The 12432-nt window shown below is 39.9% G+C and overlaps 1 long non-coding RNA gene across 1 annotated transcript in view; it reads left to right on the top strand.

Moving 5' to 3' along the window:
- The window catches only part of LOC103564112 (uncharacterized), a 103715-nt gene extending 99707 nt beyond the window's left edge, over positions 1-4008 (top strand). The window contains exons 9-10 of the long non-coding RNA XR_011539247.1: positions 2189-2319; positions 3407-4008. This is a non-coding gene — a long non-coding RNA (uncharacterized lncRNA). The remainder of the gene's footprint in view (positions 1-2188; positions 2320-3406) is intronic.
- Positions 4009-12432: the final 8424 nt, after the last annotated feature.

Below are 12432 nucleotides of genomic sequence, written 5' to 3'. Positions count from 1 at the left end.
CAACCTTAACTTATTGCATCTACCAAAAAAACAGCTTAGATCCAACTTTTTTGAGAACTAGTGAGTTTTACATTATTGTATCTGTCTCATGGCTAAAATTTTAAAATGAAGCTATAGGGTGTCTGTTTGCATCTATCTCTATGTCTATGTGTGTCTTTGTATATGTGTTGTAGACGCATGGTATTTTTCTACCTCTGGATGGTATTGCTAAAATTAATTCGTAAAAGAGCTCTATTTAATTGGCTAAAAACAAGCACTTATATGAACTGAAGAAATATAACAATAACTAACCCAAACGCTTTTTAACTTCACTTGATCTAGGAAAATTTTTGGTAAATAAAAGCTAGTTTAAGTTTGTTGGTTTAATTAATACAGACATGACTTTAGAGTTATCAACATTAAATATAATACTTTTGTTTTACCTGGGTTTAAAAGTCAAGTAAGTTTATGTTATCTCTGTTACAAAATTTGCCAGCAAGAAAAATCACTTGGGATGATGGCTGACTTTGTCTATTGTCTCATGACGGTTTTTTTGTGAGTAGTCTAAACTTAATTGTTGGGAACAAATGATTTAGATAGATATAAGGGAGATAAGAATTTTCAGCCATAATAATTATCTTTTAAAGTATGTGTACTTAAAAATACCTTCCAAAATCTTTTGGTAACTTGAAACTTTAGAGTTTCTTAGTTAGGCTAAATGATGGAAATTCATTGATTATCCTGATCATTTCCAAATAAGATAAAACACTTAAATATTAATTATTGAACATAGGATTATCTACTTTTGTCTTCTTATTACAGAGAACCTGAAGATATTTGGTCTAGTAGTAAACATATTCTGTGCTACCCTGAAAGATTTTACTATCAAGAAGCATATGTTTCTAGAAAATATGAAATGTATTCATAAATTTGCCAATGTAAGAGACAGTTCATAATTGCTTACTTCTTTATTTTCACTAAAAATTAAGGCTCAAGGGTTAAAAATTCTAATATATGTAAGTAAAACTACTAGAAATAATAGGGGAAAGGAATTTTATGTGTGGTCAGGACTGGCTAAGATTGCAGTAAACTTAATCAAATAAATGAGTTTTAATATCAGAAGGAAACTGAACCAATATTAGAATTCGGTTTTCTCTCTGTAAAAGGACAATATTTTCTTGACTATTGGTTGCTTTTGATAATAGGAGATTGTAAAAGGCTTTTCTTTACCTTTTAAAATAATCTGCCTAAAAACACACACACACACAAGGATTCTGTGTTTTGTTGAAATAATTTCCTATGCTCAGAAAGCTGAATCTTTTCTATAATAGATCTAAGGTTTTTTTTTTTTTTACAACTATTTAAATTTCTATTTGCCTTTAGCATCTTCTATTGTCTCTTTGGTTAAATGGTCAACCAGTAATGTTTCACAGTGACCTATGATCCTATTTGAACAAGTGTTTTAAAACCTTTTTGATATTTTTGACAAATTTCCCATAATAAAATTATAAAGTCTTTTTTGACCTCAAACTAACTTTGACATTTTCCAGAGGATCCCTGGAACATATTAAAGGATTTGTTCTCTCTCCTTATAAAAGGGGAGATATTAAACTAATTAGACATTTTTGTTATGATATTATATTTTATATCATATGATATGATATTTGATATGATATGATACGATATAAAGTTATATGGGAAGCATTGTCAAATAAGAAGTAATACAAAGCCTTCCCTATGTTGTGTTTATATAGGTGAACATTATAAGTATTCCAGAAATTGTGTGAAATTCCTGGAAATGTGATATATCCTGGTATAGTGTTATCAGTCGTAAGTCTAGTTAACTTAAAATATTGCATGTTACAGAAATAACCGAACCTCCTTGTCAATTCCATTGTAATGAACTCTCATCAGATCTTTAACAATGAGCATCATTAAGTCTTTACACAGACAGTTATTGCTATACTCTGATGCTTTTACAGAAGTGTTCTTACAAAAGCGCTTGATCTTCAAGGAGATTCATGGAAGAGACTTTTTAGGAAAGTACAGATTCCTGATAACTTTAAGATCATAAAACTGAGCTGGGTAAGAATTTCCAGAAGTAATGGAAAGACTGGATTCAAGCAGAACAAGTTTTAATTACATGGGATTGAATGAACTGAGGTGGATGATTATAATTGTTTTTTCTTTAATGTTTTGTTTTTTCCAGATTTAAGGAAACCATTTTTTCTTAAGCTATCTATGACTTACAGTAATTTGGAAAATTATACCCTTGTAAGTTGAATTGAAATATTTATCTTTTTCTCTCTACCTGATCCCTCCAGAATTTGGAAACACATAGTGAGTATTCTTATTTTCATGGCAATATAGTTATTTACATAATATCAGTAAGAATCTGTTCTCCTTGTAACAGGAAATAATTGGATGCACTGGTTATGTTACCAAGGCTTTGACTACAATGTCATGTTTGAGAGAGACATGCATAAATTTAGATATGACCAGACAGCTTTAAGGAACTAAGGTTAACTTTATGGAGCCAATAAAGCCTCCTGGAAAAATTGGCCTGGGTACCTTGCTTACAGGGTTCCCAGTAGCTTCACCAAGTGAGTAAGAAAGATCAATTCCTGGCAGGCACACGAACCTCAGGATATTTTGGGGACCTTGAGAAGAGAGGGATTAAGAATTCATCCAAATATAATATATAGCTATTACAGGTAATGTCTGATGGAGAGACCTTGGCTTGGCTTCTTAGCCTTGAGAGAATTTTAAAAAGTCCAATATAAGATTCCTTATGAAAACTTCCAGTAGACTGGATTAAAAGCTTTTATACAGTCAATCAACATTCTTGTTTCACTTATGTAAATAATCAGGCCAACTTTCTTCAAACTAGACTTAATTTGCAAACAAATTAGTCTTACTATGGTTATCCTTGATAGAAATGGGGGTGATTGTAGAGAGAAAAATTATGTTTCAGTAACACCCTTTGGTGGATATCAGATTCTGATATTGTTCTTATATAGCTGTAAACTTGACTAGATCCTGTATTATTCTAGTTTCCTCAAATACTTGTCTATGACTCTGTAAACTAACATTCCCAATTTTTCTCCTGACTTGGGATCACTGAGAACTAAAACTGACCTTTTTCTGAAATTGGACAACTTGATATAAACTTTAGAGAAATCACCACAATAGCTCACGTATGACAATCTTCATGCCCATTGCTATGTGGTCACTCAGAAAGATCACCACAGACATTCATACAGCAAACCAGGAAAATCTATCAGATTGCCACTGCCTGCCCTCACTCTATCTGAAGATGCTTTGAGCTGGATATCTAGAAATCTTCTCAACTGACTGCCTTCAGATCTCAGAAGCTGGGATTATAATCTTCTCCAAATAATAACTTGTTTTCCTTTTGTTTCCATAGCAATGCCTCTTATTAAGCACCTGATTGCTTGCACTATAGGCCTAACTTTGGAAGCCCAACTTCACCCCTGCCTCCTAAAATGAGACACAACTGTTTAACTGAACTGACCTATATTCAGGACTAAGAGACTGATTGAACGACATGGCAAAATCTATCAACTCAACTTCTGGACTGTTAAACTTTTGGGGAAAGTTGCAAAGGTGGCTCTGAAGGGGTTCCAAATGAGCTTTTCCAAAATGTGCCACTTTGGCATATGAACTATTTAGAGCTGAAGGCAATAAACACCAGCAGATTCAAGAAAAACTTGTACTTCTTCCATAACTACCTAAAAGAATTTAGATAGAGGGCCTGGCTCAGAGGGGGAGATATTACTGTAGATCATTTTATCTGAATGACTTATCTCTGTGTCAGGACAAGTATCTAATTACCGAATATCTGCCTTTCTTTGAATTATGTTCCTCCCCTTTGAAGCCCCAGGCCCCTATCCCATTTCTTAGATGAGGATAGCATATAAGCCTCAATTGCCCATCTTGTCTTTGGGTCTCATATTCTTTTGAGTTTCCTGTATGTATGTAATTAAATTTTTTTTTTACTCCTGTTAATTTGTCTTATCTTAATTTAATTACCACAGCAGCAAAAGAATCTAGAAGAGTAGAAGAAGAATTTTCCTCCTCTAGGTGGGTGGCTGTAGTTGAGAATTTATCATGTATGATGATCTTCTTGCTTCTAGTAGATACCCTGGAATGATGACTGACTTTGTTCCTTGTGTGTTTTTCTGTGTTAAAGTCTCAGAATTCACAAAAGTGGCAAATATGTCTATGTTTTTACTTTTATTCATTCATTCAAAAACGTCTTTAAGGATCACAAACTGACCATACACCATACATAAAGATACAGAGATGAACAAAACATCTTTCTTGGCTTCAGGTTGCTCTTAGTTGAGCGGGTGAGATGATAATCAAATAATGACAGAGTGAACATGTAGATTAAGCTCTCATTAAGGGGCTTTGGGAGTTGTCAGGGAAGAAATGTCAGACAGGAAGTAGTGTCTGAACAGAGGCTTGAAGGATAAATTGAATTTTTCCAGGTAATCTGCGTGGGAAAACTGATTTCAACCATGGGGGAAAAGGTGAGATTTTAGGATGTCACTACGTGGAGAGAAAATAGAAAAACAAAGTTGCCTTGTCTAAAAACTCATCACTCCCCCAAAACAAATGACTTTTTATTTTTCTATTAGCATCAATTTAAAATCATATTTCTGATTTCTTAAGAAGATAGACACTTGCGAGACTTTTTGTGGTAATATAGATCTATTGAGAGAATTATGGATGATTTCCTATTGTTTCTACTTGTCATTAGACATTTTTTTTTTTTTATTAATGTTATGATAGATTACAACCTTGTGAGATTTCAGTTGTACATTTTTGTTAGTCATGTTGTGGGTACACCACTTCCCCCTCCGTACCCTCCCCCCACCCCCCCTTTTCCCTGGTAACCACCGATCAGATCTCCTTCTCAATATACTAATTTCCACCTATGAGTGGAGTCATATAGAGTTCGTCTTTCTCTGACTGACTTATTTCGCTTAACATAATACCCTCGAGGTCCATCCACATTGTTGTGAATGGGCCAATTTCGTCTTTTTTTATGGCTGAGTAGTATTCCATTGTGTATATATACCACATCTTCTTTATCCAATCATTAGTTTCTGGGCATGTAGGCTGGTTCCACGTCTTGGCTATTGTAAATAATGCTGCAATGAACATAGGGGTGCAACGGACTCTTGAGATATCTGATATCAGGTTCTTAGGATAGATACCCAGTAATGGGATGGCTGGGTCATAGGGTATTTCTATTTTTAACTTTTTGAGAAATCTCCATACTGTTTTCCATAGTGGCTGTACCAGTTTGCATTCCCACCAACAGTGTATGAGGGTTCCTCTTTCTCCACAACCTCTCCAACATTTGTCGTTCTTGGTTTTGGATGTTTTTGCCAATCTAACGGGGGTAAGGTGATATCTTAGTGTAGTTTTGATTTGCATTTCCCTGATGATTAGCGATGATGAACATCTTTTCATGTGTCTATTGGCCATATTCATATCTTCTTTTGAGAAATGTCTGTTCATGTCCTCTGCCCATTTTTTGATCGGGTTGTTTCTTTTTTTGTTGTTAAGCAGTGTGAGTTCTTTGTATATTATGGAGATTAACCCTTTGTCGGATAAGTGGCTTGTAAATATTTTTTCCCAATTAGTGAGCTGTTTTTTTGTTTCAATCCTGTTTTCCCTTGCCTTGAAGAAGCTCTTTAGTCTGATGAAGTCCCATTTGTTTATTCTTTCTATTGTTTCCCTCAACTGAGGAGTTACAGTGTCCGAAAAGATTCTTTTGAAACTGATGTCAAAGAGTGTACTGCCTATATTCTCTTCCAAAACACTTATTGTCTCAGGCCTAATCTTTAGGTCTTTGATCCATTTTGAGTTTATTTTGGTGTGTGGTGAAAAAGAATGGTCAATTTTCAATCTTTTGCATGTGGCTGTCCAGTTTTCCCAGCACCATTTGTTGAAGAGACTTTCTTTTCTCCATTGTAGGCCCTCTGCTCCTTTGTCAAAGATTAGCTGTCCATAGATGTGTGGTTTTATCTCTGGGCTTTCAATTCTGTTCCATTGATCTGTGGACCTGTTTTTGTACCAGTACCATGCTGTTTTGATCACTGTAGCTTTGTAGTATGTTTTGAAATGGGGGATTGTGATTCCGCCGGCTTTGTTTTTCTTGCTCAGGATTGCTTTAGCAATTCGCGGTCTTTTGTTGCCCCATATGAATTTTAGGATTGTTTGTTCAATTTCTGTGAAGAATGTTCTTGGGATTCTGATTGGGATAGCATTGAATCTGTATATTGCTTTAGGTAGTACGGACATTTTAACTATGTTTATTCTTCCAATCCATGTGCAAGGGATGTCTTTCCATCTCTTTATGTCATCGCCTATTTCTTTCAAGAGAGTCTTGTAGTTTTCATTGTATAGATCCTTCACTTCCTTGGTTAAGTTTATCCCAAGGTATTTTATTCTTTTCGTTGCAATTGTGAATGGGATAGAGTTCTTGAGTTCTTTTTCTGTTAGTTTATTGTTAGTGTATAGAAATGCTACTGATTTATGCACGTTAATTTTATACCCTGCTACTTTGCTGTAGTTGTTGATTATTTCTAATAGTTTTTCTGTGGATTCTTTGGGGTTTTCTATGTATAAGATCATGTCGTCTGCAAACAACGAGAGTTTTACTTCTTCGTTACCTATTTGGATTCCTTTTATTTCTTTTTCCTGCCGAATTGCTCTGGCCAGCACCTCCAGAACTATGTTGAATAGGAGTGGTGAAAGTGGGCACCCTTGTCTTGTTCCTGTCCTCAGAGGGATGGCTTTCAGCTTTTGTCCATTGAGTATGATGTTGGCTGTGGGTCTATCATATATGGCCTTTATTATGTTGAGGTACTTTCCTTCTATACCCATTTTACTGAGGGTTTTTATCATAAATGGGTGCTGGATCTTGTCGAATGCTTTCTCTGCATCTATTGAGATGATCATGTGGTTTTTGGTTTTCATTTTGTTGATGTAGTGTATCACGTTGATTGACTTGCGGATGTTGAACCATCCCTGTGTCCCTGGTATAAATCCCACTTGATCATGGTGTATAATCTTTTTGATGTATTGCTGTAATCGGTTAGCCAAAATTTTGTTGAGGATTTTTGCATCTATGTTCATCAGTGATATCGGCCTGTAGTTCTCCTTCTTTGTGTTGTCCTTGTCAGGTTTGGGGATCAGAGTGATGTTGGCTTCATAGAATGTGTTAGGGAGTTCTCCATCTTTCTCAATTTTCTGGAACAGTTTGAGGAGAATAGGTATTAAGTCTTCTTTGAATGTTTGGTAGAATTCTCCAGAGAAGCCGTCTGGTCCTGGACTCTTATTTTTGGGGAGGTTTTTGATTACCGTTTCTATTTCCTTACTTGTGATTGGTCTATTCAGATTCTCCATTTCTTCCTGATTCAGTTTGGGGAGATTGTAGGAGTCTAGGAATTTGTCCATTTCTTCCAGGTTGTTCAATTTGTTGGCATATAGTTTTTCATAGTATTCTCTTATGATCTCTTGTATTTCATTGGTATCTGTTGTGATTTCTCCTCTGTCATTCCTGATTTTATTAATTTGCGATTTCTCTCTTCTTTTCTTGGTGAGTCTGGCTAGGGGTTTGTCAATTTTGTTAATTCTTTCGAAGAACCAACTCTTTGTTTCATTGATCCTTTCTATTGTCTTTTTTGTTTCAATATCGTTTATTTCTGCTCTTATTTTTATTATTTCCCTCCTTCTACTGACTCTGGGCTTTGTTTGTTCTTCTTTTTCTAGTTCTGTTAGGTGTCGTTTGAGGTTGCTTACGTGAGCTTTTTCTTGTTTAGTGAGGTGAGCCTGTATTGCGATGAATTTCCCTCTTAGGACTGCTTTTGCTGCATCCCAAATGATTTGGTATGTCGTGTTCTCATTTTCATTTGTCTCCAGATAATATTTGATTTCTTCTTTAATTTCTTCAATGATCCATTGTTTGTTGAGAAGCGTGTTGTTTAGTCTCCACATTTTTGCACCTGTCTCTGCTTTTTTCTTGTAGTTGATTTCTAGTTTAATAGCGTTATGATCAGAAAAGATGCTTGATATTATTTCGACTCTCTTGTATTTATTGATGTTTGCTTTGGTTCCCAAAATATGGTCAATCCTTGAGAATGTTCCATGTGCACTTGAGAAGAATGTGTAACCTGCTGTTTTTGGATGAAGTGTTCTATATATATCTATTAAGTCCATCTGGTCTAATTTTTCATTTAATTCTATTATTTCCTTGTTGATTTTCTGTCTGGATGTTCTGTCCATTGGTGTTAATGGTGTGTTGAGGTCCCCTACTATTATTGTATTGTTGTTGATGTCTTCTTTTAGTTCTATTAAGAGTTGCTTTACAAATTTTGGTGCTCCTGTGTTGGGTGCGTATATATTTATAAGTGTTATGTCTTCTTGGTGGAGAGTCCCTTTTATCATTATATACTGTCCCTCTTTGTCTTTCTTTATCTGTTTTGCTTTGAAATCTACCTTGTCTGATATTAGTATAGCGACACCTGCTTTCTTTTGTTCATTATTAGCTTGGAGTATTGTTCTCCATCCCTTCACTCTGAGTCTGTGTTTGTCTTTGGGACTGAGGTGTGTTTCCTGGAGGCAGCATATTGTTGGATCTTGTTCTTTGATCCATCCTGCCACTCTGTGTCTTTTGATTGGGGAGTTCAATCCGTTTACATTTAGAGTGATTATTGAGACGTGGGGGCCTACCACTACCATTTTGTGTCTTGTTTTCCGGTTTTCTTCAGTTTCCTTTGTTTCTCGTCCCATGGTTTAATCTGTTTTGATGTACAGCTGCTACTCTCTGTTGTTGTCCTTCTACTTATCTCCTCTGCTCTTGGTTTTGTAGCCCCTTTCCTTTTTTGGATTTTTCAGGAATGAGGGTTTTCCTGAGGATTTCCTGAAGAGGAGGTTTTGTGGCAATGAACTCCCTTAATTTTTGTTTATCTGGGAAAGTTTTTATTTCTCCATCGTATTTGAGGGATATTTTCGCTGGGTAGAGAATTCTCGGCTGTAGGTTTTTGTCCTTCAGATTTTTGAATATATCATTCCACTCTCTTCTAGCCTGTAAAGTTTCTGCTGAGAAATCTGCTGATAGCCTGATGGGGGTTCCTTTGTAGGTTAGTTTCTTTTGCCTGGCTGTCCTTAATATTTTCTCCTTGTCGTTGACTTTTGCTACCTTCACTACTATATGCCGTGGAGTTGGTCTTCTTGCATTGATAAAGTTTGGAGATCTATTGGCTTCTGTCACCTGAAGATCCATCTCCCTCACCAGATTTGGGAAGTTCTCAGCCATTATTTCTTTGAATAGGTTTTCTGCCCCTTTCTCCTTCTCTTCTCCCTCTGGTATACCTATAATCCTTACGTTGCATCTCCTAATTGTGTCTGATAATTCTCGGAGAGTTTCTTCATTTCTTTTAAGTCTTGCTTCTCTCTCCTCCTCTGCCTGCAACAATTCTATATTGCCATCTTCCAAATTGCTAATTCTTTCCTCCATATTATCGGCCCTACTGTTCAGAGCATCTAGATTTTTCTTAATCTCCTCTATTGTGTTCTTCATTTCCAGTATTTCTGTTTGGTTCTTCTTTATCGTATCAAACTCTTTTGTGACATAGCTCCTGAACTCGTTGAGTTGTCGGTCAGAATTCTCTCTTAACTCAGTGAGTATTTTAATGCTAGCTGTTTTGAAGTCATCATCATTTAGGTTATATATCTCATTTTCTTTGGGATTGTTTTCTGTGTATTTGTTACTTTCTTTCTGTTCTGGAGATTTAATGTATTTTTTCATATTGCTTGATGATGTTGATTTGTGCCTCCGCATGGAGATAGAGTTTAGTTGCTCCTTTCACTTGTTTCAGCTGCTGCGGTGGGGGGAGCAGCTGTTTATACTTCACCAACCAGGAACCCTGTCCGTAGTTGCTAACTGGGCCTGGGCCCCTCTTCGTAGCCACAGTGGCCCTTTGGATTCCCTCCTCTGCCGTGGGGGCCGTCACGGGGGGCTTCAGGCTGCAGGTGCCTACTGTTGTTGCCCACCTAGATGCGCTCTCTCCTTGGGGTCTGCAACGGTGTTATGGGCTTTTCCAGCGGCCAGGGGTGGGATCACTTTTATTTGTCGCTCGGTTGCTGTCGGCACCCACCAAATCTCACTTGTCCTCTATGGGTCGCAGGAGAGCTATTGGCATCTTCTACAGTCTGTGGTTAGTACACCTAGCTATGCTGCTTTTGCCCTGGGGTCTTCCAGCCTTGTGGCTGGCGGCTGGGTGCCTTCTACTGGTGCTGTGCAGAGGCTTTCCCTAAGGCTTCTGTGAGCCTGTAGGGCTTCCCCCTAGGCTACTAAGCTGGGTCTCTGGAACTCTCTCCAGTCCCAGTCCTCTCCGAGATCTCCGGCAATCCCTAGCCTCACCGGGTGGGCAACGGCAGCTGGGGGTCGCCCCGCCCTCTGGGCTTCTCTCCGGGCCTCTGCCGGGAGCTCTGAATGCTCAGCGTGGCCCCTCTGCTACCGGCAGACAGAGAGTTTTGTCTGCTGCCTGGCGGAGCTCCGGCGCTTCCCCTCCGGGTCGCCGGACCCGCCTTTGAAAGTTCCCCCGCCCCGGTCCTCTCCGAGATCTCCGGCAATCCCTAGTCCCACGGGGTGGGCAACGGCAGCTGGGGGATGCCCCGCCCTCTGGGCTTCTGTCCGAGCCTCTGCCGGGAGCCCTGAATGCTGGGCGTGGCCCCTCTGCTAATGGCAGACAGAGAGTTTTGTCTGCTGCCCTGGCGGAGCTCCGGCGCTTCTCCACCGGGTCGCCAGACCCGCCTTTGAAAGTTCCCCCGCCCCGGTCCTCTCCGAGATCTCCGGCAATCCCGAGTCCCACGGGGCGGGCAACGGCAGCTGGGGGTCGCCCCGCGCTCTGGGCTTCTCTCCGGGCCTCTGCCGGGAGCCCTGAGTGCTCAGCGTGGCCCCTCTGCTACCGGCAGACAGAGAGTTTTGTCTGCTGCCTGGGGGAGCTCCGGCACTTCCCCTCCGGGTCGCCGATCCGGCCTTTGAAAGTTCCCCCGCCCCGGTCCTCTCCGAGATCTCCGGCAATCCCTAGTCCCCCGGGGCGGGCAACGGCAGCTGGGGGTCGCCCCGCCCTCTGGGCTTCTCTCCGGGCCTCTGCCGGGAGCCCTGAGTGCTCAGCGTGGCCCCTCTGCTACCGGCAGACTGAGAGTTTTGTCTGCTGCCTGGCGGAGCTCCGGCGCTTCCCCACCGGGTCGCCGGACCCGCCTTTGAAAGTTCCCCCGCCCCGGTCCTCTCCGAGATCTCCGGCAATCCCTAGTCCCACGGGGCGGGCAACGGCAGCTGGGAGACCTCCGTGCCCTCCATGTCTCTCTCTGGGACCCTCCGGGCGCCCTGAGCACCAGGCCGGGTCTCCCCGCCAATGGCGGGGAGAGACTCTCCCCGCGGGCTCAGGTGTGCAACTCCAAAGTTTCCCTCTGCGTTTAGGAGTAATTGCGGGGGGTTTAAGTAGGGTTCTGGTCACCTGTTTCCACCGTCGCTCCTCTGTTGTGTTCTCGCTCCTGCCCTAGATGTGTGTGGATCCTCTGGGGGCATCCGTTGGAAGAAAGCCGCTTGCGGGTACTAGGCTGCCCGTCGGGGTCGGAGAGTTTTCACCTATTTCCACATCCTCCCGGAGGAAAGTCCGTCCGCCTTCCGATGTATAGTCGCGTGGGTGTCTCAGACGTCCTGAGATGCTGTCTGGATATCCTTTGTCAAGCGATAAGTGTCCAAATAATTGTAGACTCGAAGGGCGAGAGACAAAGAGGACTACTCACGGCGCCATCTTGGAATTCTTCCTGTCATTAGACATTTTTAAGAGTCAGGAAGACATCAATAGAGTTGAGTTTTTATACATTTATCTAACAAAACTGTGTTTCACTAAGCTTATTTCAGGATTGTTTGTCATATATACTACAAATGTAAGTATTTTAATTGGGAAGGTAGAAAGCTTAGGATATATTAAAATGTAATAGTTGAGTTGTAAATTGACTGTCTATGATGATAAACTTCCCCACCCACGTTTCCTGGCAAATTTCAGTTCATCCTTTTAAGACTCCGCTTAGACACTACTTTCTTTCTGATCTTCTTTCCCTAATAATTGAAGGGTCTTTAGAAATGTTATCTTTTATCTTCCAAATAGTGGAAGTATGTGAAATACAGTTATGTCTTTCAGCTTGAGGAACGTCTTCAAGTGAGGGATGTAAAAGCAAATTCAACTCTTTTTATTGGTGTTTGCTTGACTCTTCACATGACCATGTGCAATTCTAATTTTTCTCATTTTTTACCCTGTCAATCTCTTCCTTTGTACCCAAAACTCTTCCACTTATCCCTTCTCTCTTACTATATAGGTTTCATTCTAAATCATCTGCTTC

Source organism: Equus przewalskii, chromosome 4 (genome assembly GCF_037783145.1).
Source record: "Equus przewalskii isolate Varuska chromosome 4, EquPr2, whole genome shotgun sequence".
NCBI classification, from domain to species: domain Eukaryota; kingdom Metazoa; phylum Chordata; class Mammalia; order Perissodactyla; family Equidae; genus Equus; species Equus przewalskii.
This window is presented reverse-complemented; position numbering and strand designations above follow the sequence as displayed.